This window comes from Pongo abelii, chromosome 9, assembly GCF_028885655.2.
Source record: "Pongo abelii isolate AG06213 chromosome 9, NHGRI_mPonAbe1-v2.0_pri, whole genome shotgun sequence".
Lineage (NCBI taxonomy): Eukaryota > Metazoa > Chordata > Mammalia > Primates > Hominidae > Pongo > Pongo abelii.
Genome location: NC_071994.2, coordinates 40164291 through 40190653, shown reverse-complemented (window position 1 = coordinate 40190653; position 26363 = coordinate 40164291). Strand labels below are relative to the sequence as shown.

General features: G+C 38.4%; 1 long non-coding RNA gene across 2 annotated transcripts in view; it reads right to left on the bottom strand.

The window, feature by feature from the left end:
• Nucleotides 1–26363, bottom strand: part of LOC103891832 (uncharacterized) — a 173254-nt gene that overhangs the window by 75678 nt on the left and 71213 nt on the right. For both annotated transcript variants that reach the window (XR_008511177.2, XR_008511178.1), the window contains one exon: nt 23127–23229. This is a non-coding gene — a long non-coding RNA (uncharacterized LOC103891832). The remainder of the gene's footprint in view (nt 1–23126; nt 23230–26363) is intronic.

Genomic DNA, 26363 nt, shown 5'->3' with positions numbered 1-26363 from the left:
GCACTTTTATTATAGAATTCTATTATCCAAATTTCCAGACCTCGCCAAGTTAGTGATTCCAACATTTTCTTTTACTACCTAAATTATGACATCTAAACAAAGCATGATTAATAAAGAGAAAATCTAGTTTCACTATTTTTTTTTTTTTTTTTAGGCAGAGTTTCACTCTTGTTGCCCAGGCTGGAGTGCAATGGCACGATCTCAGCTCACTGCAACCTCCACCTCCCGGGTTGAAGCAATTCTCCTGCCTAAGCCTCCCAAGTAGCTGGGATTACAGGTGCATGCCACCACACCCAGCTAATTTTTTGTGTTTTTAGTAGAGACAGGATTTCACCATGTTGGCCAGGCTGATCTCAAACTCTTGACCTCAGGTGATCCACTGGCTTCAACCTCCCAAAGTGCCGGGCTTACAGGCGTGAGCCACTGCACTCAGCCTAGTCTAATTTTATCTTGTCCCAAATAAATACTCCCAACCACTGTCAGCATTGCTTCCACGTGTCTATGAATCAGATCTCCTCATTTCTTGTTTTTGACTAACAACTGGGAAAGGTAAAACCAAGAGACAGGTACTACTTATGAATAACACGATGTCTGCAAATCTCTGGACAGCTTTCCCTGTTGGTCCCAGCTTCCTCCATAGTCACTGCCTTGCCCTAGTGATGGAACACAGGTGTCACTGCCAGCAATGGAAGTCCTACTCATATTGAATCCAGTCTCTCTCTACCCCTGCCAAGAAGACTTAGCTTTACCATTTGCTGAAATCCTGGTAGTTCATAGATTTTTGGACCTAATCAAGCTTCCTGTTAAAAAAGTCTTAATTATTGCCACCACTGCAGAGCTCTCTACCTGTTGCCTCAAGACCAAGTAGAAAACATTACTTTCATTGTTGTTTTGACTTTTGCTGCACATCCACTTCAATTTCCACAAAGTGTGCCCATGGCACAGGGATACTAGATGAAGACCACCTTTAGCCTATGTGGGCACACCAGTCGGACACTTTTGAATTCTCGTATGAAGTCCACATCTCCAGCCAAGACTCCTCCTTCCCTTATAACACTGCCCCTTTCTGGGGTCCTCATTGTCCTTTTCTATCATCTGGTCTTGATTTGGGCTACTGTAGTATATCACACATTTGATTCCTTTGAACTACAAAGGGAATGAGTTGGGTTCTCAATCCCATACCTCCTAAAATGCTCCTAGAATAAAAACAAGTAAATTCAAGATGCATGGCCTGATTCTAAAACACAACATTCAATACCTAAAAACAAATAATTTGCTGGAGTGACCCTAGATTCATCCATTCATAGCCTCTAAACCCAAGGCACTTGCCCAGCTAAAGTGACTTCTTATACTTTTACTTATTTAACAGATATTTATCACATATCTGATATATGTCAGGCACTCTGCTAAAATAAGAATACCAAAGGACTTGAAATTTACCTTCTTGGAGTCTGGTAGGGGAGCAGATAAGGATATAGATTATAATGTGCTATGTTAACAGAATGACCCTCAAGAAGGCAACCAAACCAGACTGGGAATGCTAAGAAAAGCTTCAGTCTGAGTTGAATCATAAAGGTTCATAGTAGTTTTCCAGGCAAAGATGGTGAAATAAAACTCCAAGTTAAAGGGCAGAAAAGGCACAGAGAATTGAGAGTGGAAACATGGCATGTGTTGACTTACAAGTGAAAGAAATAGATTACGATGTAATGTGAATTCTGGGGTTGTATGCCTAGGTTCAAACCACATGTCTTTGGACAAATAACTGTTACTGTTCCCCTTAAGCCTCATTATTTCTATCTATAAATGAAACTAATAACAGTTCTTATCCCATTACATTTTTATGAGGATTAAATGAAAGTTCATGTAAAGCAGTGTTTTCTCAAATTTCTCGGATGGTAAGTCACACCCATGGTGCTTTTTTAAAAAATACATCTTCCCAGATCTTCCCCTGAGGATTATGATTCAATGGGTCTGGGATGAGGACCAGGAATTATATTTTTAGCAAGGATCCCAGGTGATATGCATCATCAGTGAAGTTTGGAAAATACTGATATAAAACATTTAGCATACTTCCAGGATCAGGGTTAGTACTCAATAGATATTAACTATAAATTAGTTATAAAAGCAGAATTTGCAGAGGAAGAGGGTGATTTAGGATGAGAAGGGATATAGAAGCTGGAAACAGAAACAATGATCAAGTCATGAGATGTCTAAATGCATGTTGCATTAAGGAGTTAGTATTTCATCTTGAAAGCAATTAGGAGCCATTTAAAGGTTTTTAAGCAGCAAAGTGCCTTGATTAGATATTCATTTCTTAAGGATTCATCTAGCTTCATGGTGAAGGGAATTGTAAACAGGCAAAAAAAAAGGCCATAAATCTATTTATGAGGTTACTACAGGAAGTCAGATGCAAAATTAAGGAGCACTGAATTAGAACAGTGGAAGAGGGAATCGAGAGATACATAGAAGGCAAAATCTAGAGGGCTTGACCCACTGCATGTAAAGAATGAGGGAGAGTCTAGCTTGTTGTCTTATCTGTTTATAGTTAAGAGAAATGGGTTGTGCACAGGGAAAAGAAGCCACAATAGTAGGATCAAGCTTGTTCAGCAATAAAATCAATTTTGAACAAACTGAGATGGAGTTGCCACTGAGCTATTCCATCTGACAGTTGGATATATGTGCACATAGACTACGGAACAGAAATCTGAATTAGAGGTCTACACTTGGAAAGTATATAGATGGTAGTTGAAATCATCATTTGTTTTCCTGGTGACATTTAGTGATGGGACCAAAGTCACATCCCTAATAGTTGGATGATAAGCTAATGATATTGGCCTCACTTACAGAATCAGTTACACTCAGAATCAGAGAAGGTTTATATTCAAAATCAGATAAATCTCTTACATATTATATTTTGTCTCTAAAAAACAGCATTCCAAGCCACTACCCCATGGCCTGGCTGTTTCCTTTTCTATTGCAAATATTATTTCTGTCCTGGAAAGGAGGGACAGAAGGTTTGGATGCAGTTAAACAATTTCTAAAGTGTTATATAGGACATGACATATTATGGGCTACAGCAGCTGGTGCTAACTGAAGATGATTAGGTTTCCTGGATATAATTGTCTAAAGATTTGACTTCTCCCCAACCTCATAATAGACCTGATGTAAGTTGGATTAGAATTTACCCTTATTTGGCAGTATGGATTCTTACTCTCTGTTCCATTTCTCTGATTTGACTTGGAGAATGTTAGCTACTTGGCTAGTTCATCAAAATGACTCCACAGGTCACCAGAATTACATGTCATGAAGTATTTTCATTGGTCTCTACTTCTCTCCCCAGTCAACCATTAAAGGGCAGGCAAACGAATATTGGTATAAAGAATTTAAACAAAAAAAGAAATTCTATAGAAAAACAGAGTGATGCTGAAGGTAATTTCTCTTCAGGAATTTAAACTGTGAAACAAGAGGTATTTTATAAACAAAAATATTCCTTTATGTTAAATAACATTTTGAGGAGGGATGTGAACCAAAATTTCTTGCAATGAAAATGTAATTTGGTTGGACTTTATGGTTTGGAGCATACCTCTGTGTCTCTGCACATTTTTTCCAGCTGTCTGGAATACCCTGCTCTACAACCCTTTATGCCTGGAAAACTCCCCTTCTTCCTTCAAAGTTTAGCCTAAGATTGGTCAGCAAGATGATAAAGCAGGAGGTTTCCCACTCATATCCCTCCACAGCAACTATAATTTGGCAGCCATCAACAGACAAAAGTGCCTTTGTAGAAGCTTTGGGAACCACGTAGGAGGTTTGAAATCCAGTGAAGCTCAAGACCAAAGAGGGCTGTTTTGAAAAGGCAAGTCTACACCCAGGTGTAGGGCTCACTGACCATGGTACCAGCTAAAGACCCCAAAACAGCCCCCAACTTCCTATGGACTTAGATACACACCTGTTTAGCATTGGTCCTGCCAGCAGTACCATCTGCCAAGGGACCCAGGAGAAGTCACACCCCCATTCCATGCCTTAGATAACATGCCTGCTGACCACAGTCAGCTGAGGACACTGAAGCAGCCTGTGACCCAGCTCCAGTCTTGTGACCCACCAGGATCCATGCCCCTGGAGGCAGACTTTCCCACCTCAATCCCATAGCAGATCTTGAAACAACCCTGCAACTTGGCTCCAGCCCCTGTCAGTTGCAGACCAAGAATGGTCCTCCTCTGCAGTGACCTGCCAAAAGACATACCCATTCATGTCCCAAGAAGCAGGTCTGCCAACTTCAGTCAGACTACATATCCCAAAGTAGCCCTAGAAAATGGCTCCCATGAGCCCAGCAGGAGGCATACATATCCGTACACCTGGAGGCAGTCATACAGGCTACACGCTCAGATATAGGCTCTGAAGCAGTACTATAACTTGATTCCAAGCCACCCTGCCAAAGAACCCACCCAGAAACTTACCTAGTAACCAGGTAAGAGCCATCCAAGGGGCCTGGCAAGAGCCACAACTGTCTGTAAACCAGATAGCATGCCAGCTGTCCGTAAACCTAACTGCTACAGACCCTGAAGTAGGTCCTGTCCCAGCTGCAATCTTAATGACCCAGGTTGTGGAGGCAGTCCAGTCTACCCAGGGACCAAACAGGATCCACATCTGAGCAACCTCTGGTAATAGGCCAAACAATCACTGAACCCACGATAGACCAATCAGCAGCCTTGTAAACTAACCCCAATCCTACACAACTGTGATCCTAGAGGCAATCCCATCAGGGCAAGGACCCAACAGGAAAAGGTCTTTACCTGCCAAACCCAGTCTGCAAAAATTGGAAAAGGCGTTTGCTCCTTCAAATGAGCAGACACCAATGCAAGGCTAGATGAACCACAGTAATGGAGGCAAATATGTCATCACTAAAGGAAATTAAAGTTTTAGTACTCAACCTCAGAGAAATGAAGATCTATCAATTTTCTGCTAAATAACACAAAGTAATCATCTAAAAGAAGCTTGACAAGATGCAAGAAGACAGGATAGACAACTAAACAAAATCAGGAATAAAATACATGAACAAAATTAGATGTTTAATAAAGAAGTGGAAACCATAAAAAAAGACCTAAAAAGAAAACCTGAACTAAAGAATACAATGACAGAGTTGCAAAAGCAATAGATAGCTTCACCAGCTAACTCAATAGTGCCAAAGAATCAGGATACTTGAAGACAAGTCACCTGAAATTAGCCAATGAGAGGAACAACAACAACAACAACAGAAAAAAAGAATGAAAAAGAAGGAAGGGAGCATATGGGACCTACACGACAGCATCAAGCAAACAAATGTATGCATTGTGGGAGTCCAAGAAGGAGAAGAATAAGAGCAGCAGAAAGCTTATTTAAAATGTCTGAAAACTTCCCAAATCTTGGTAGGAATATGGCTATCCATAATCATGAGGCTCAAACAACATTAGCTCAAAGAGGATTACACCAATATACATTATAATCAAATTGTCAAAAATCAAAGACAAAGAGAGAATCTTGAAACCAGCAAGAGAACAGGAACTGCAGCCTACAAGGGAACCTCCATAAAGATATCAGCAGACTCCTAGAAGAAATCTTACAGGCCAGGAGAGAGTGGGATGATATATCTAAAGTGTTGGGGCTGGCAGGATGTGTTGGGGCTGGCAGGAAGTGTTGGGTGTGGGGGAGATATCAGTCATGAGTACTATACCCAGCAAAGCTGTCCTTAAGAAATGAAGAAGAATAAAGTGAATAGAGGCAAACACGACATTCCTAGACAAACAAAAGCTGAGAAAATTCATCACCACTAGACCAGACTACAAAACATGCGAAAGGGAGATCTTCAAGGTGAAATGAAAGGACACTGAGTAACGACATGAAAACATAAGAAAGTATAAAATTAATTGGTAAAGGCAAATATATGGTCAAATTTGGAATATTTGAATACTGTAATAGCAGTGCATAAGTCATTTTTAAACCCAGTATAAAAGTTAAAAGACAAAAGTATTAAAAATGCTTACAGCTATAATAATTTATTAATAGATGCAGAATATTTTTTTAAAAAGCATATCAATAACATAAAATGTGAGGGGTAAAGTAACAGTGTAGAATTTTAATATGTAATTGAAGTTGTTATCAGTTTAAAATAGACTGTGTTATACCTGTAAGATACTTTATGCAAGCCTCATGGTACCCACAAAGGAAACCTCTAGAATCAAATCATATGCCTATAATCATCACATCACAAAGGAAGACAGAAAAAGAGGAAAAAAATAACTACAAACAGAAAACAATTTTTTAAATGCAGTTGTTTTTTACCTATCAATAATTACTTTAAGTGTAGATTGATTAAATACTCCAAAATACATAGAGTTACTAAATCGATTAAATAACAGGACCCAACTATATGTTACCTAGAAGAGACTCAATTTATCTTCAAGGACATATACAGGCTTTAAGTGAAGAGATGAAAATAATATTACATGCAAATGGTAACCAAAAGAGAACAAGGTTGGCTATACTTAGACAAGATGAAAAAAGTTAAACTGTTTCCTTGTGTAAATGACATGATCTTATACAATGAAAACCCTAAAGACATCACATAAAAATTGTTACAACTAATAAATAAATTTAGTAAATTTGCAGGATACAAAATCAGCATACAAAAAAATTAGTCACATTTCTGTACACTAATAATGAACTATCTGAAAAATAAATTAAGAAGATAGTCCTATTTACAACAGCAGTAAAAATAATAAAACACTTAAGAATGAATTTAACCAAAGAAGTAAGAGATCTGTATACTGAAAACTATAAGACATTGATGAAAGAAATAAATATTAATGAAGACACAAACACTAAAAACAATCCTAAAATTCATAGGTAGCAACAAAAGGCCCTAAAGAGCCAAAGCAATCTTGAATAAGAAAAACAAAGCTGGAAATATCACACTTCCTGATTTCACACTCTAATACAAAATTATGTAATCAAAACAGTATGATACTGGCAAAAAAACCGACACATTGATGAACAGAACATAACACAGAGTCCAGAAATAAACCCAGACACATATGGTCAACAAATCTTTGACAAGGACCCCAAGAACACACATGGGGAAAGGAGAGTCTCTTCAATAAATGGCGAGTCAGATATGGCAGAAATGTTGGAACTATTAGACCAGGAACTTTTTTATGATTAATATGACCTTATAATAGAAAAAATGTAGGCAGCATGCAGGCACAGATGGATAATGTAAAGAGAGAGATGGAAATTCATAGAATCAAAAAGAAATACTGGAGATAAAAACAACTATAACAGAAATGTATAACACCTTTGATGGGTTCATTAGTAAACTGGAAATGACTGAGGAAAAATATCTCTGAGTTAGAGGACATAACAATAGAAATTTCCCAAACTGAAAAATAAAGAGAAAAAAACTTATTGAAAAAATAAACAGAACAGAATATCCAGGAACTGTGGGACAACTACAAAAGGCATAATGTGTAACTGTTGTGGGAAGTCAGGGACCCTGAACAGAGGGAGTGGCTGAAGCCGCAGCAGAAGAACATAAACTGTGAAGATTTCATGGACATTTATTAGTTCCCCAAATTAATACTTTTATAATTTCTTATGCCTGTCTTTACTGCTATCTCTGAACATAAATTGTGAAGATTTCATGGACATGTATCACTTCCCCAATCAATAGTCTTATAATTTCCTACGCCTGTCTTTAATCTCTTAATCCCATCATCTTCGTAAGCTGAGGATGTATGTCGCCTCAGGACCCTGTGATGATTGCATTGTCTGTACAAATTGTTTGCAAAACATGTGTGTTTGAATGATATGAAATCTGGACATCCTGAAAAAGAACAGGATAACAGCGATTTTCAGGGAACAAGGGAGATAACCATAAAGTCTGACTGCCTGTGGGGCCGGGAAGAAGAGAGACGTATTTCTCTTCTTGCAGAAAGCAAATAGGAGAAATATCACTGAATTCTTTTCCCAGCAAGGAATAACCCTGGGGAAGAAATGCATTCCCAGGGGTAGGTCTACAGACGGCCACTCTGGGAGTGTCTGTCTTATGTGGTTGGAGATAAGGGATGAAATATGACCTGGTCTCCTGCAGTGCCCTCAGGCTTATCAGGATTGGGAAATTCCAGCCTGGTGAATTCTAGTCAGACCGGTTGTCTGCTCTTGAACCCTGTTTCCTGTTAACATGTTTATCAAGACAATACATGCCCAGCAGGACATGGAACCTCATCAGTAATTCTAATCTCACCCTCTGCCTTGTGATCTTTTATTGCCCTCTGAAGCATGTGATCTCTGTGACCTACTCCCCATTCGTACTCCCCTCTCCTTTTGAAACCCCTAATAAAAACTTGCTGGTTTTGCAGCTCAGGTGGACATCATGGAAACTGCCAATATATGATGTCACCCCCAGAGGCCCAGCTGTAAAATTTCTCTCTTTGTACTCTTTCTCTTTATTTCTCTGACTGGTCGACACTTAGGGAAAATAGAAAAGAACCTACGTTGAAATATTGGGGGCTGGTTCCCCTGATATCTAACAGGAATATGAGGAGGAGAAAGACAGAAAGGAACAGAAGCAGTATTTGAAGGAATAATAACTAATTTCCCCAAATTAATATCAGATGCTAAACCAGAAACCCAAGAAGTTCAGAAAACAACAACCCGGATAAATCCCAATAGCAACAAAAACTACACCTAGGCATATTATATTCAAAGTTTGAAAATCAAAAATACTGAAAGAAACCTTGTTAGAAGTCAGAGGAAAGAAAACACTTTACCTACAGAAAAGCAAGGATAAGAATTACATCATACTTACCTTCAGAAACCATGCACACAAACAAGCAAGAAGACAGAGAAGTGAAATATTTAAGTGTTGAGAGAAAGAAAAACATCAACCTAGAGTTATGTACCCAGAGAAACAATCCTTTAACAGTGAAAAAGAAATAGAGACTTTCTAAAACAAAAATTGAGGGAATTTGTGGCCAGTAGACCTGCCTTACAAGAAATGTTAAAAGAAATTCTTCAGTGAGAAAGAAAAAGATGTAGGCCAGAAACTCTAATCTACATAAAAAATGAAGAGCACCAGAGAATAAATATGTGAAAGTAAAATAAAACATCACTATACCTTGCGTGGTAATTAGGTTCTCAAGCTTTTGGTTACATGAATCCTTCAGTCAATGTCTCTGATGAGAATCAGCTTTTGCCAGCTTTAGTTAGAACATGAACTAACTTGATCAAGTCACAGGACTTCTTTATTTAATTTAATGTTAGTAGATAGTACTGAGTGTTTTCCATGTTTATAATGTTAATATCAGGCTACAGTATTACCATGTTGGTATCAGACTGCAATCATTGTAATAAAACCAGAGGATCTTGCTCTCTTGTGGGATTCTAGGCTCAGGTGTTTGACTTTAGAAAATTCATGAACACCCTGAAATTGTATGTACTATGTATTTATGCATGTTGTATGTATCACACATGTTTTTCTGAGTCAAAAGATTATTAGTTCATCAGATTTTTGTAGGTAACTGAGATCCCCTGTAAAAACAAACAAACAAACAAAAAACTACTCTTATAAAGTTCTTATTGAGCCCTTGGATGAAAAAAAAATCGCTTGGCTTTTTGCCTTTTACAGCTTTTCAAAAACATTTCCAATCCATTCGTTTGCTTATATTTATAACAGGTCTCTGAAAAAGGCAAGGTTGTTCGGCCCTCTTCCCAGTAGAGGAGGCAGTCTTTTCATTTTGTTTGGTAGAACACTACATCAAAATGAGATGAGTTTGTGTTCATCATTACTTCAGTACTGCTAGTCGACAAGATTAGTCAGTCTCACAGAAAAAAAAGGATAATCAAAACTAGCTATTACTCTTTACAATATTACTCTTCGCGATAGCTAGTTTTGATTATCCTTTTTTTCCTGCAGAATTAACCAATTATTTTGTTAACATGTATACAACCATAATAAATGCCTTTAGTGATGATCGCTGTGTCAAGTCTTAATGGAAGCTGTCCCCTTCCCATCATTAAGATAAGCACTGTGAACAGGTCAGTGTAAAACCCAACAGTACAATCTGAAATTATTAGGAAGTATCCCTTTAGAATGTACTACCCTCAGATTCATTACCGCAAACACACATCTCCCAACTTTCCCCATCCTCACTACCCAGTAACCTAAAGAAAGCACAATGAGTATACTGTGAACAGACTTGGGATTTTATTTCTGCTAAAACTGTAAATTTTTTTCTAATTCCAATTTCGTTTTAAAGATTTGAAAATAGAAACAGATGGGGTTAGCAGATGTTATTAAGAAAAATATTTCCTGCTTAAATGCTACATACCCAATGTAAGCATTTAATTAAATATTTGAGTAACATTTAAAAGCCATTTTTAGAGGGAGAGAAAAAGCCATTCTTTTTCTGCAACTTTTATTATGAAATATTTTTCTGATAATCACCCAATATTGATTTTTCAGAAATTTCTTCATAAACTTGGATTCCCCTTCCCTCTAGAAATAATGAAATAACCTTTTGCATTACACTCCAATAAATACTTAGATCTATAAAACATGAAATCGTCTTAAATGTCATTAAATTCACTATTTCCAAAAGTATGATAACAATATCATTAGCAATAGGTAAAGTTATTTTAAAATTTCAGAACTTAAACTTTTTAAAAATGTTTAATTGTTATATATTTTATAGTTAAAATTTTCTAATTATGGTAAATGATGCTGATTTTCCATTTATGATAATGACATAAAGCTCCTTTTAAAATTAAACTTAAGTAACTATTTTAAAAATACTACTAACAGTGCAGGTGGTACTATTTTGAAGGTAGTACTGAACTGACCAAAGTTTGGAAAATGCTGATCATTTTATGAACAAGCAAACAGAATCACAGAAGAGAAATTACTTCCCATGGCTACACATAGTGAGTAACAGAGCCAGAATTCACATTATATATATAAATATATATATATGTATATAAAATGGATATATATATAATGGATTCCACATTATTTCTCATTCCACTGTTTCACACTGTGAGGATTTCAATTTCATGTGGAATTAGCTTGGCTCCATGCTGCTTCCAAATGTCTGACCAATGGCTTTACTTTGCATTTCCTTCGAAGCAATCCCAGCAATGATTCAGGAACAAACATGAAGGGGCAAAGAGGTCATCTGAGGGTCTAATATTTATGAGAATCTAAATCAGTGCAAAAGCTCTAAAATTGCAGAACACATTAGAATCACCTGGGAAGCTTATTTAAAATGCTGACCCCTAAGCCACACCTATTCAGATTCAGCTGACCTAGGTCTAAGAATCTGGATAGTTAACCATCATCCAAAGGATTTGGGTGTAGGTGGCCCATGAACCATACTTTAAGAAATAGTATTCTTATCACCTGGTCCAAAAGAAGCATTTCATTCTGACTAAAAAAATCCTGAGGGACCTTTAATGGCCATGACTTGTCTGTACTTGTTTCACTTTCCTCAAGCAAAGATTTCCGTTATTTTCATTTGGTATGTCAGTAGCAAAGACAGGCATCCAGACAGGGTATGCTTACCCTATTCTATGACATTAGGGATTATAACTAGATCCTTTTTTCAGCCATAATAAGTCATATTTCTTCCTCAGCCTCTCACTTACCGCATGCTCTCCTTATAACCTAAACTTTTCTTGGAAGCATTTACCACAGCTGTAATCAAAAGGTTTTCTGCATAATTAATGATCCAGATTTTTTTTCCTCCCTAGACAAACATGATGGCATTGGCACAGTTATATTAACAACACATGGCATACCCAGAACCCAGCAGACATTCAATAAACAGTTGCTGAATAAATAAGTAAAGTATCACTTTTGAGTGTAGAATTTTTTTTGGAAATAATCCAAAACTCACATTTGATAGGTAGAATACATTTTCCCTTCCTTTTATTTTTAGAGAAAGTTGCATTTATAATTATGATCCCATTATGTGGCTGGGAAGATGTTGATTATAACTGCTCTCAAATTACTGAAATCAATATAATAATAAAACATTTAGATTGAGTGCAAAATGAGTACTTTTGTTTATTTGTATGTGATGTACGCATAAGCCCTGACCTAAGCTTGACAATCTCTGCAAGCCATATGGAAAATATCACTGTCACTGATGTTTCATGAGCCTAAATAATGCTATGATTTCTCTCCAAGAAATATCAGTGTGCTGACCCAGAGGCTTAGTTTTCATTATACATATAAAGATATAAATCACAAGGTTTCCCTTTTAATACACTCATGTAAAATTGCAGAATTTGTCACCTGACTGTTCTGGGTTAAGTCATACACAGAGAGACCTAATTATTCAGCTGGTGGCCAGGGTAGCAGGGTGCAGAAGATGCAGTGAATATAGATATGCTGCTTCACTTTAAGACATAAATAATAATATTTCCTTTTTTAATACACCTATGCAAAACTCAGTTCTTACCACCCTAGTTGTTTGAGTTAAGTTCTCATTCTCAGACCAATGGTGAGACAAAGGCAGATGAAGAAAAAGGATGTAATAAATACAAATATGCAAGGGGAAAGAAAACTTATTTATAAGATTTTATTTTTCCTTATATAATTTGCTTTCAAATTTTAGCCAGTGTCCTTGAAATACTGGATTCAACCAGAATTGAAATGAAACTCTCATGAAAGCTAGCATTTAGTGATCTCTGGAATGTCCTATACATTTTCTTGAGAACAGCTGAAAGTTCTAGTAATGATGAATAATGTATTTTCTCAGCAATCAAAGGGAGACCTAGTCTCAAGCTTGAAAAAGCTCACATCTGAAGCCATCACTAAGTTGTTTGCCAATGGGATTATTGGGCAAAAAATTAAATCAGGGTACCCCTGTGAAATCTTTTAAGTTAAGACAATCTAGGATACCACTTAACTTTCCTTTAGCAGCAACACAGACCCTAGAGACACTGTCTCTCCATGCATACCTATTCTCCCAGTCCCAACTTCATGGCTGCTCAGTGTGTGTCACCATCTCAATCACTGGAACCACAACTACTGTGGGCTGGCTACCCTGTGCCCTAGACCCTATGGCCACTGTAATTCTACAAGTGTCTATGCTCCTAACCCCAGCTCCATGGCTGTTCCATGTGCACTTGCATGTCACGCCTGAAGCTGTCACCACTGTGGGCTAGCTACTGAAACAATGGGCTATCTAGCACAATGCCACCTATGAGCTGCACCTGGCACCAAGAGGAATCCCATTAGCCATGAAATCCCCCAGGAGAAACAAACAACAATAAAAAGAGATCAGGAAGTCCTCCGCAGCCTTCCACCAATTACACCAACAGCCCTTGCTGCTACTGAAGATACCCAGGGCCTTGGCCATTGAGGACTCCTAAAATCTTCAATCATGCTGATCAAAGGTGACAGAGAGGCACAGATACTATACCACTGGGCCTTTCCCAGAACTGTAACTGCCACACTCCACCCAGCTGGCAACCTCACATCTACCCACAGATGAAGGTCCTTCCCCACCAAAACCAGTCCATAAAACCTGGAAGAGGTAACTGGCTCCATCAAATGTGCAGACATCAACACAAGACTATAACAAAAATTTTGTTTAAATCAAGAAAGATGACAGCACCAAAGAGATACAATAATTTTGTAGTAACAAACCCCAAAGATGAATACCCAAAATTTCCTGGAAAATTATTCAAAATAATTGTTTTAAGGAAGCTCTGTGAGCTCTAAGGGAAGATAAGCTGATAATTCAATGAAATCAGGAAAATAATAATGAAAGAATATACAAACAAAATGAGAAGTCCAACAGACAGAAATCATTAAAAAGAACCAAACAGAAATTCTGAAGCTGAAAAATATAATGAATGAAATGAGAATTGCAATAGAGAGCATCCACAACAGACTTGATCAAGCAGAAAAATCTTTGAGCTTGAAAACAAGTCATTAGAAATTATCCATTCAGAAGAGAAAAGAAAAAAAAGAAAAGCAATGGAGAAATATATGTGAATTATGGAACTCCACCAAGGTAAACAACCAAATTATGAGAGTTCCAGAAGGTATAGAGAAGGAAAAAAAAAAAAAAAAAAAAAAAGAAAGCTAATTTTAAAAAACATAAATAAAATTTTTCCAAATCTTGGAGAATTATGGACATCCAGGTACCTGAAACTCATATGTTCCCATAAAAGGTCAACTCATAAAGAACTTCATAAGGCACATTATAATAAAAAAATTGTCAAAAATCAAAGGCAAAGAAAGAATTTTGAAAGCAGCAAGAAAAAAAAAAAGCTCATGTCACACTAGGAAACTTCCATAAGGCTATTAGCAAGTGTCTCAAAAGAAACTTTTCAGGCTAAGAAAGAGTGGGATGATATCTTTTATTATTAAAATGAAATAACTGTCAACCAAGAATAATTTACACACAAAAAAAGCTGCCCTTCAGAAATAAAGGTGAGATAAAGGCTTTCCCAGACAAACAAAAGCTGAAGAAGTTCATTACCAGTAAACCTGCCTTACAAGAAATACTAAAGAGAGTTCTTCAAGTTAACATGAAAGGATGCTAACTAACCACATGAAAACACATGGAAGTATAAAAGTCCCTATAAAGGTAACAGTATAGTCAAATTCAGAACAGTCTAATATGGTAATATTGGTGCTTAAATCACTATTAACTCTAATATAAAAGTTAAAAGACAAAAATATTAAAAATAACTATAGCTACAATAATTTGTTAATAGGTATACAATATTAAAAAGTATAAATTATGACATCAATAACATAAATGTGGAGAGAGAGGTAAAACTGTAGTTTTTGTTAAGTGTACAGTATCTAGATGAAGTTATATATTATCAGCATAAAATACTGGTATAATTATAAATATTTTATGTAAGCCTCCTGGAAACCACCAAGAAAAAACCCATAGTACATTCAAATAAAAGGAGAATTAAATCGAAGCATAACACTATTTAAAAACTCATCAAATCACAAAGGATGACAGCAAGGGAGAAAGTAAGAAACAAATAATGTATAAAACATTGAGGTCCGAGCATGGTGGCTCACACCTGTAACCACGGCACTTTGGGAGGCCTAGGCGGGCAGATCACCTGAGGTCAGGAGTTTGAGAACAGCCTGGCCAACACGTTGAAACCCGTCTCTACTAAAAATACAAAAATTAGCCGGGCATGGTGGCGGGAACCTGTAATCCTACTTCCTCGGGAGGCCGAAGCAGGAGAATCACTTGAACCCAGGAAGCGGAGGTTGCAGTCAGACAATTGCACCATTGCACTCCTGCCTGGGCAACAGAGCAAAAACTCCATCTCAGAAAAAAAAAAAAAAAAGAAAAGTGGCAGGGCACGGTGGCTCACGCCTGTAATCCCAGCACTTTGGGAGGCCGAAGCGGGTGGATGACCTGAGGTCAGGAGCTCGAGACCAGCCTGACCAACATGGAGAAATCCCGTCTCTACTAAAAATACAAAATTAGCCCAGCGTGGTGGTGCCTGCCTGTAGTCCCAGCTACTCAGGAGGGTGAGGCAGGAGAATCGCTTGAACCTGGAAGGTGGAGGTTGCAGTGAGCTGAGATTGCGCCACTGCACTCCAGCCTGGGCAGTAAGAGTGAAACTCCATATCAAAAATAAATAAATAAATAAATAGAGAGAGAGAGAGAAATGCAGGGGAGAAAGAAACCCTAATTTTGGTCTCTGCAGAGTGAGCAAGACAGGCAAATTTTGATGAGACTTCAAAACTTGGGCAAAGAAATTGGAATGGAATGGGTTTTTAATTTTTGTTCCTTTGGCCTGAGGACAAATTGCAATGATCACATTATGTAGGCAGGCTAATTCCCTGAAAGAAAGCCTTCCACCAGGCAGGGACTGAACAATTGAGCCTGGAGGATTCACAGTCACCAGAAAATGAAGAGGCAGTCTTAGAGGGTAGAAATCTAAAGAAGGGGGCTCCAAATGATGTGTAAGATTTCTAATACAGGCCGGGCGTGGTGGCTCATGCCTGTAATCCAGCACTTTGGGAGGCCGAGGCAGGCAGATCATCTGAGATCAGGAGTTCAAGGCCAGTCTGGCCAACATGGTGAAACCCCGTCTCTACAAAAATACAAAAATTAGCCAAGTATGATGGCGGGTTCCTGTAATCCCAGCTACTCAGGAGGCTGAGGCGAGAGAATTGCTTGAACCCAGGAGACGGCCAAGATTGCGCCACTGCACTCCAGCCTGGGTGATGGAGTGAGACTCCGTCTCAAAACAAAACAAAAAAAAACAGAATTCTGAAACATATGTGCTGGATATACTCAAAAAACAACCCCTCTAAAACTAAACTAATCTGAGATCTAAACCTCCACTGCAAGTGAGACAGACTTTCACTTTCTTATCTGAGTTTAATCAAGTTAAGTGCCTAGTAATACAAAAACATCACCACTCTTCAGATGATTAAAACATACATAGCGTCCTGACACATAAATTCACAACATTCAGGAAACAATCCCAAATTACCCAAATTATAACAAGCTAGGAAAGTATGAGCCATTCTCATGAAGAAAGACAAACATTAGATGTCAACCCAAAATGACCCAGATTTGGAGATTATCAGACAATGACTTTAAAGAAACTATTAAAACTATGCCCACAAGTTGAAGAAAAATATGTTTAAATGAAACAAAAGAGTAGGAATCTTGGCAGAGAAATAGAAAATTAAAAGTAAATTGGAATTTTATAAATAAAATATACAAAATCTGAAATAAAATTAGCTGAATGGGCTTAAAAACACAAATGAACATAATGGAGGAAATATTCAATAAGCTTGAGAATAAATTAATAAAAATTATTCCATCAGAAAAAGAGAGGAGACAAGATTGAAAAATAATATGCAGAACCTTAGGAGCATGTGGGGAGATCTCAAAACTATAGAATATGTGTAATTTTTGTCCAAAAGAAGAAAAGAGAGAACAGAGAAAGAAAGACTATTTGAAGAAAGAATAACTGAAAAACCCCAAATATGGTAAAGGACATCTATACTGATTCACACATTCAAGAAACTTAGCAAACACTAAGCAGGATAAGCATTACTAAAACCACATCTAGGCATATCATAGTCAAACTGCTGAACCCAAACACAAAAAGAAAAAAAAATGAAAACAACCAAAAATAAGCATATTGCAGAAAGGGAACAAAGATTCAAATAACCATGAACTTTTCAGAAATTATGAGATCCAGAAAACAGTGTGATTTGCTTTAAATTGCTGAAAGAAAACTGTCAGCCTAGAATTCTATATCCTTTACAAATAAAGGTTTAAAAAAGTCACTTTCATATAAACTAAACTAAGAGAATTTATTGCCAGAAGATTCACACTAAAAGGCATGCTAAAAGGAAATTCTTCAGACTAAATGAATTTGACAGAGTTAAACACAGATCTTTTAAGAATGAACAAAAAGCATCCAAAATAGTAAAAACTTGGTTCATATAAGAACCAATTTTTTTTTTGAGACAGGGTCTTACTCTGTCATCTTGGCTGGAGTGTGGGGGTGCAATCATAGCTCATTGAAACCTAGAAATCCTAGGCTCAAGTAACCCTCCCATCTCAGCCTCCTGAGTAGTTAGGACTACAGGCACATTCCACCATACCAGGAGAATTTTTTCTATTTTTTGTAGAAATGGGGTCTCACTATGTTGCCCAGGCTGGTGTTAAACTTCTGGCCTCAAGCAATTCTCCCACTTCAGCCTCCCAAAGTGCTAGGATTACAAGAATGAGCTACTATGTCCAGCAAATGTTTCTCTCTTAATGTCTTTAAAATATATACAAATACTTAAAGCAAAAGTTGTATTATATTTACCATGTGATCCAGCCATTCAACTCCTAGATATATGTACCCAAGAGAAATGAAAACATGTCCACAAATGTTTACAGCAGCATTATTCACAATAGCCAATGTCCAAAAACTGGATACATATAAATGTTTACCAAAAAGCGACTAGATAAATAAAATGTGGTATATTTACACAATGAACTACTACTGTGCAAATAAAAAGGAACAAATTTCTGATGCATGCACCATGCATAAGTATAAAAAAAATCAAAGAATACACAGTGTGTGTGACACCACTTATAAAAAAAATTCTAGAAAATGTAAAATAATCTACAATGGCAAAAACAGATCAGTGGGTTTCCTAGGCTGGGGCAGAGGGATGTTTGGACTGCAAAAGAGCACAAGGAAACTTTTGAGGTGATGGAAATGTTCTGTAACTCGATTTTGACTGTGGTTTTCTTGATGTCAAAATTCATCTATGTACTATATACCTCCAATGGCTGCAGTTTATTGTATCTAAAATATTATTCAATTAAATTGATCAATAAACTTCAAAGTAAAAAAATAGTAGGAAGAAATGAGTTGTCTAAGAAACTAAGCACAAGAGAGGGTGGTAAAAATGAAAAGTGTTTAAGTGTTTGTAAGAAATAAAATGATTGCGATGGCTTACATATGCCCACAAATGAGACTAAAGTGCATTTGAGGAAGGCTTCCTCTTTCCCGAAAGATAATTTTACATTGACTGCTACACACTTACAGGTCAATATGTTCCTTTTCCCCTACCTCTGATCCATAGTCATCACATAACTGTTGTCTCAGGACAAAATTTCCTGTTCAAGAATATCCCAGACATTGTAGAAAACCAGTATTTTGGAAGTTGAAAGATTCTGAAACATTTAATCATAATTGCATATTTGTAAATTTATAAAAAAGACATTGAACCAACCCAAATGCCCATCAAGGATAGACCAGATAAAGGAAATGTGGTACATATACACCCTATGCAGCCATAAAAAGAATGAGCTCATGTCCTTTGCAGGGACATGGATGAAACTGGAAGCCATCATCCTCAGCAAACTAATACAGGAACAGAAAACCAAACACCACATGTTCTCACCCATAAGTGGGAGTTGAACAATGAGAACACATGGACACAGGGAGGGGAACATCACACACCAGGGCCTGTCAGGGCATGGGGGGCAAGGGGAGGGAGAGCATTAGGATAAATACCTAATGCATGCGGGGCTTAAAACCTAGATGATGGGTTGATAGGTACAGCAAACCACCATGGCACATGTATACCTACATAACAAACCTGCACGTTCTGCACATGTATCCCAGAACTTAAAGTAAAATCAGAAAAAAAAGAAAATGCTTTATAATTATACTTAAATATTTGATATAATTGTATTTAAATATATTTAAATACTAAATAATTTGAATATTAAATACAATTATATTTAACATCTATTCCATAAAATTATTTTGGATGAGTTAATTTGCCTCATTGTTACCAGGGTTGATTGAACAGCACTAAGTATTTCTTAGATTTTTAAAAAGTAAACTAATATATGATTCAGCAATTGCACTCCTTGGTGTTTACTCTGATGAACTGAAAACTTATGTCCATACAAAAACCTGCACACCGATATTTATAACAGCCTTATCCATAATTGCCAAAACCTGGAAACAACCAAGATGTCCCTTGTAAGTGAATGGATAAATAAACTATGGTACATCAGACAATGGAATATTACTCAGCACTAAAAGGAAATGAGCTATCAAACCAGGAATATTACTAAGTGAAATAAGCCAACCTTCAAAAGCCACCTACTGTATAATTCCAACTATACAACATTCTGGAAAAGGGATAACTATAGAAATAGAAAAAAAAAAAAAAGATCAGTAGTTGCCAGGGTTTAGTAGGGAAGAAGGGAAAAATTGGTGGAACACAGAGGCTTTTTAGGGAACTGTATGATACTATATTAGTAGATACATGCCAGTAGACATTTATCCAAACGTATAGAACGTACAATACCAAGGGAGAACCCTAATGTAAACTTTAGGGGATGATGCGGCAACACAGGTTCATTTAATGTACCATTGTGGTGCAGGATGTGGATAGCGGAGTAGATTGTACGTGTGTGGGGACATGGGCTTTACGGGAACTCTCTGCACTTTCGCTCAATTTTGCTAAAACCAAAACTTCTATAAAAATAGAATTTCTTGATTAAAAAATAATAATAAAACTTTCTCTAAAAGCACATTTACTAAAAGGACATTGGCTTTAGATCTAACGGAAAGACAAAAACAGCAGGCTCTAGTGTTGTTAAAATCACCAGAAGGATTTTGCTTTTTAATATTTCATTTTACTCCCTGAAGAGCTCCTAAGTTTGAGCCAACCACTTAAAAAAGAATTTGGACTGAATCAGAATCAAAATTTTATTGGAAAAGTTTTGAGCAGTTTTCATAATTTCATTTTTTAAAAATAAATGCATTACATAACCTCTCTTGTATTTTCTATTTTGGGAGTAATAGGCAGAGAAATGCATTTAGGCTACTGTATGATAATCAGTTCTTACTAATATGGGAAGAAGGAAGAGAAAGATGAGGAAGAAAAGGAAAAAGATGACAGAATGTGGAAGGAAGAGAGGAGAAGAAGAAGAAGAAGCTCTCTTTTTATAATTTTGTCCTGTACTTCTTATCTATATTGTCCTGTCAGAAAATCTCTCTCTGTAGAATCACAGTAAATGGAACCAGCATGTGTTGTGTTTTATGTGGTTTATATAATTTATTTTGAAAGGGCAAAAATTTTTAAAAAGTAACTCAATAGAATCAGAATGGAAAGGTTTTATTGTGATTTTATGCGATCTTAAATGCTACATAGAACTATCTGGACCTAAAATAGAGGAGAAAGAGATTATACCAGAAGGCTCCAAATTTAATAAAATAGACTCCACATACAGAAATTCTGGCAGGCTAGCAGAAAGTGACTTAGAAAACAGTTATGTCTCCATCACAATATGCAACCCTCCAAGATCCCTGAGCTTGGCTTGCATAAAACAGGACGGTTCTCTTGATGCAGGGATTGTCGGCCATTTCTGTATAAAGGGACTTCTCTTTTCTGGGATAGCTAAGGCATTTACTAAGTGTATTAGTCAGTTCTTGCACTGCTATAAAGAAATACCTGAGACTGGATAATTTATAAAGAAAAGAGGTTTAATTGGCTCATGGTTCTACAGGCCGTACAGAAAGCACAATGCTGGCACCTGCTTGGCTTCTGAGGAAGCCTCAGGAAACTTAAAATCATGGCAGAAGTCAAAGGGGGAGCAAGCACTTCACACGGCCAGAGCAGGAGAAAGAAAGCAAGAGGGGATGTGCTACACACTTTTAAACAACCGGATCTCATGAGAACTCACTCACTCTTGTGACAACAGTACCCTGGGAGAAATCTGCCTCCATGATCCAATCACCTCCCACCCGGCCCCACCTCCAACACTGGAGATTACAATTGAACGTGAGATTTGGGCAGGGACGTATATCCAAACCATATCATTCTGCCCCTGGCCCCTCCCTAAACTCATGTCCTTCTCACTTTTCAAAATCCCTTCTCAACAGTCCCCCACAGTCTTAACTTCTTTCAGCATTAAATCAAAAGTCCAAAGTTCAAAGTCTCATCTGAGACAAAGCAAGTCACTTCCACTTATGAGCCTGTAAATTCAAAAACAAGTTAATTACCCCCAAGGTAAAATGCGAGTATCAGCATTGGGTAAATATTCTCATTCCAAAAGGGAGAGATCAGCCAAAAAATTTAAAAAAAAAAAAAAAAAGGAGGGCTCTTGGCCCCATGCTAGCCTGAAACCAAGAAGGGCAGTCATTAAATCTTAAAGCTCCAAAATAATTTCTTTTGACTCCACATCTCATCCCGGGCACACCGTTGCAAGGGGTGGGCTTCCAAGGCCTTGGGCAGTCCTGCCCTGTGGCTTTGCAGGATTCAGCCCCTGCAGCAGCTCTCAAGGGCTAGTGTTGAGTGGCTATGGCTGTTTCAGACTGAGGGTATAAGCTGCTGGTGGCTCTACCATGCTTTATCATTCTAGGGGCTGGAGGACGATGACCCTCTTCTCGCAGATCCACTAGGCAGTGCCTCAGTGGGGACTCTGCATGGGGGCTTCAACCCCACATTTCCCCTCTGCACTACCCTAGTAGAGGTTATCCATGAGGGTTCTACCTCTCATTCAGGCTTCTGCCTGTACATCCATGCATTTCCATGCATTCTCTGAAATCTAGGTAGAGGCTCCCAAGCCTCAATTCTTGCATTCTGTGTGCCCACAGGCTTAACACCATGGGGAAACAGCCAAGGCTTATAGCTTGCACCCTCCAGAGCAGCAGCCCAAGCTTTACATGGGCCCCTTTCAGCCATGACTGAAGCTAGAGCTTCTGGGACACAGGAAGCAGGGTTCTGAGGCTGTGCATTGCAGTAAGTCTTGGGTCTGGCCTACAAAACCATTCTTCCCTCAGAGGCCTCTGGGCCTGTGATGGGAGGGGCTGCCAAGAAGGTCTCTGAAATGCCTTCAAGACTTTTTCCCAGTTGTCTTGGCTATTAGCATTTGGCTCCTCTGTACTTATGCAAATTTCTGCAGCCTGTTTGAATTCCTCCCCTAAAAATGGGCTCTTCTTTTCTACCACATGGCCAGGCTGCAAAATTGTCAAACTTTTATGCTCTTCTTCCCTTTTAAATACAAGTTCCAGTTTCAGACCATATCTTTGCTTACACATATGAGGAAAGGTTGCTAGAAGCAGCCAACCCATATCTTAAACACCTTTGCTCCTTAAAAATTTCTTCCACCAGATACCCTAAATCAGCTCTCTCAAGTTCAAAGTTTCATAGATCCCTAGAGCAAGGGCACAATACAGCCAGGCTCTTTGCTAAAGTATAGCAAAAGTGAGCTTTACTCTAGTTCTCAGTAAGTTCCTCATTTCCATCTGAGATCTCCTCAGCCTAGATGGACTTCATTGTCCACATCACTATCAGCATTTTGGTCACAACCATTCAACAAGTCTCTAGGTAGTTCCACACTTTCCCTCATCTTCCTGTCTTCTTCTGAGCCCTCCAAACTGTTCCAGCTTCTGCCTATTACCCAGTTCCAAAGCTGCTTGCACATTTTCAGGTATCTTTATAGAAATGCCCCACTCCTTAGTACCAATTTTCTGTATTAGTCAATTCTTACACTGCTATAAAGAAATATCAGAGACTGGGTAATTTATAAAGAGAAGAGGTTTAGTTGGCTCACAGTTCTGCAGGCTGTACAGGAAGCATCTGCTCAGCTTCTGGGGAGGCCTCAGGAAACTTACAATCATGGCAGAAGGCAAAGGGGTAGTGAGCACTTCACATGGCTGGAGCAGGAGGAAGAGAAAGAAAGAGGAGTTGTTACACACTTTTGAACAACCATATCTCACAAGAACTCACTCACTATTGCAACAACAGTACCAAGGAAGAAATCTGCCCCCATAATCAAATCACCTCCCACCAGGCCCCACCTCCAACATTGGGGATTACAATTGAACATGAGATTTGAGTGGGGACACATATCCAAACCATATTACTAAGCAATTAAAGGGAAGATTCCAGATGTAGAGCAGAAGGTCCAATCCCCCAACCAAAGTTAATTTTACATCTTCCTAACATACTCCACACTTACTTCTTCATCCTGTCTCCTAAGAGTTCCACTATCCATCCCATTGCTGAAGTCAGTAACCTATGAGCAATCTACACTTCTTCCAGTTCCTTACTCTAGATATCCACTCACGAAATCCCTTTGGTTCCATATATACAATGGTACTAGATTCTGTATACCCTACTCCATTCCCACTGTCATTTTCCAAGTAGAGATCCTATTATCTCTTCCCTAGACTAGTATAATGCCCTCCTCCCTAGCCTCCCTCTAATCTTATGGGAATGCCTCCCATCCATTCTGCCCTTGACAGCCAGATCAACTTCCAAAACACAAATCCTACTGATGCATAGCCAGTAAGTACCCACACTGCCACACAATTGTTTAAGTCTGTGTGGTTAAAATAAGTACCACCTGCTAAATATTGAATATTATCCTGGGAGTTGATCTTGCTACTCTCTTCCTTAAAACCACTCTCTTATTTAAAATGTGTTGCCTTCAGGATATAATTCAATGCAAAGCAGGAGAGATAATTTCCTAAAGTACCATTTTTGTTTGTTAGCTCCTTTACCACCTAATGCTGCTTGCAAACTGGTAACCAAGACTTGCAATTCTTTGCCCTAGAGATTCTGATGGGAGAAAATTAGAAACCGGGGTCTTTTATAAATGTCTACATCTTTTGAAGACTTAGACAGTACTTAGATTATGTTAGATCACCTGGAAGGTGAGGAGACAGAACTGATGACATCATACGAAACAATTGTAGGACATTGGGGGTGAAATAGAAAAATGTATGCACAGTAGGAATCTAAACGCTACACCTCGACAGTGCAATAGAGAGGTAGAGAGACCTCAGAATAAAAGGCGGAATGGTCCACCCAGAGAATCTAGATCCTAGACACTAGAGTTCCCACTTCAACAAAGAGTCTCATAGGTGACTACAAAGCCACAAACCTGCAGGAACCAAAAGGATATGAAGGCTGGAACAATGGGCTCTCCATGACAACCACTGTGGTCAGTTGATTGATGCGCTAAAGGGTCTCTCTAAATGTGTGAACTTCGGAGCATGGGAAGCTCCAAGAATAATGAAAGTGTCTGTCTCGAGCTCCTAAGGCATCCTATTGTGGATCTTATTATGCTCAATGTAGCCACCATTTTTTGTTACCATTTCTGGCTACCATTTGTCAGCCCAGGTGATAGTAAACTTTTTCTGTAAAGGGCCAGACAGTAAATATTTAACGCCAAATTGTGACCAATACAGTCTGGCACAGCCACTCAACTCTACTGTTATATGACAAAACAGCCAAAGACAATATGTAAATGAATGGGCACATCAGAGTTCCAATAAAACTTTATTTGCAAAAACAAGCAGTGGGGCAGATTTGGCCCAAGGGCCGTAATTAGCCAACTTCTAGTCCAACATATTAAATTATAACCTCACTGAGGTCAAAGATCATATCTTTTACTAAACCAGCAAAAATTTATTGAGAATTTACCATCAAAATCCCTAAAAAGCGGCCATCAGGACTTAGTAGTGATTAAGACAAAATATGTTCTCTAATGTAGCTTAGATTCTACCACAAAAGGGGAGATAGCACATAAATAAAATTAATATCTGAGAGCAATCAATCTTATTCACCAATGAGTCTCTACTGTCCTGCACAATATTCACTACCCACCAAGTACTGAGTATAAATTTGCTCAATGAATTTGCTCATGTCTAGTACTGTAACATTTTTGGCCAAGCCTCAGCTCTTTCCTGCCTAAGCAGTTAGAGGCTTAAGCTGCTGAAACTTCCAAGAGGAAGTGGAGTTACAAGCTAGTCCTAAAGCAGCTGGTTCAATCACTCATTATTTTTAATGAAACCACAAGCCAGTGCCTGCCTCCAGCTCCCAGTGCCTGCCTCCAGCTCCCACATCTTCAGTGTGGGCTCTCCTACAAGGACAAATCTGCTGAAGTAACAGGGAATGAACAGCTCTTGTAGTAAGCTGAGTAATGCCCCTCAAGGATATCCACATCCTTATCCCCTGAATCTGTGAATGTGTTGTCTTACATGGCCGAAAGGACTTTGCAGCTACAATAAAGTTAAGGATTTTGACATGGGGACAGTATCCCGTATAATCCAAACAGGCCCAATATAATCACAAAGGTCCTTATAAGAGTGATACAGGAGAGTCAAAGAGAAGCAAAGGTAAGAGGGGATGGGGTCGGTGGGGAGATGTGAAGATGCTGTATGGCTGGCCTTGAAGGTGGAGAAGGAAGTCATGAGCCAAGGAATGTAAGTGGTCTCTAGAAGCTAAAAAAGGCAAGAAATATATGCTCCCCTAGAATCTCCAGAAGGAATGCACCCTGCTGATATCTTGATTTTAGCCCTTGTAAGACTCATTTCAGATATTTGACCTCCAGAACTGCAGAATAATAAATCTGCGAAAAGTGGTTACTGCAGCTAATGGGAAACTAACACAGTCCCTTGCTCCAGAACTGTCACAATTGAAGAGGACTGCAAGCCTTTTGAGTCTTACGGTAGATGCCTTGACCTACCTGCACAAGCTTTGTGTTTGCAGCTCTCTTCCCAGAGGCAGCCTTGCAGAGATCCCCAGGCACCACCTGGGAGGCTGAGTGAAGCTGGGGCAGCCAGGATTGTTGCCCACTCTGTTCCTTTTTCCCCCTTCATGGGCCTTCTCCAGCTGCCCCATCAAATCCAGGCAAGGCTCTACAAGACTACCCTCCCCCACTTTCCACCTATGCCTCAACCTTAATTCACCCCAGGCCGGCAGAGCTGCTTGTGTCTTTGTGAGAAATCACTGTTCTCAGATACTTCTCCACTGAGCAACTGGATATACCCAGACAGCCTAG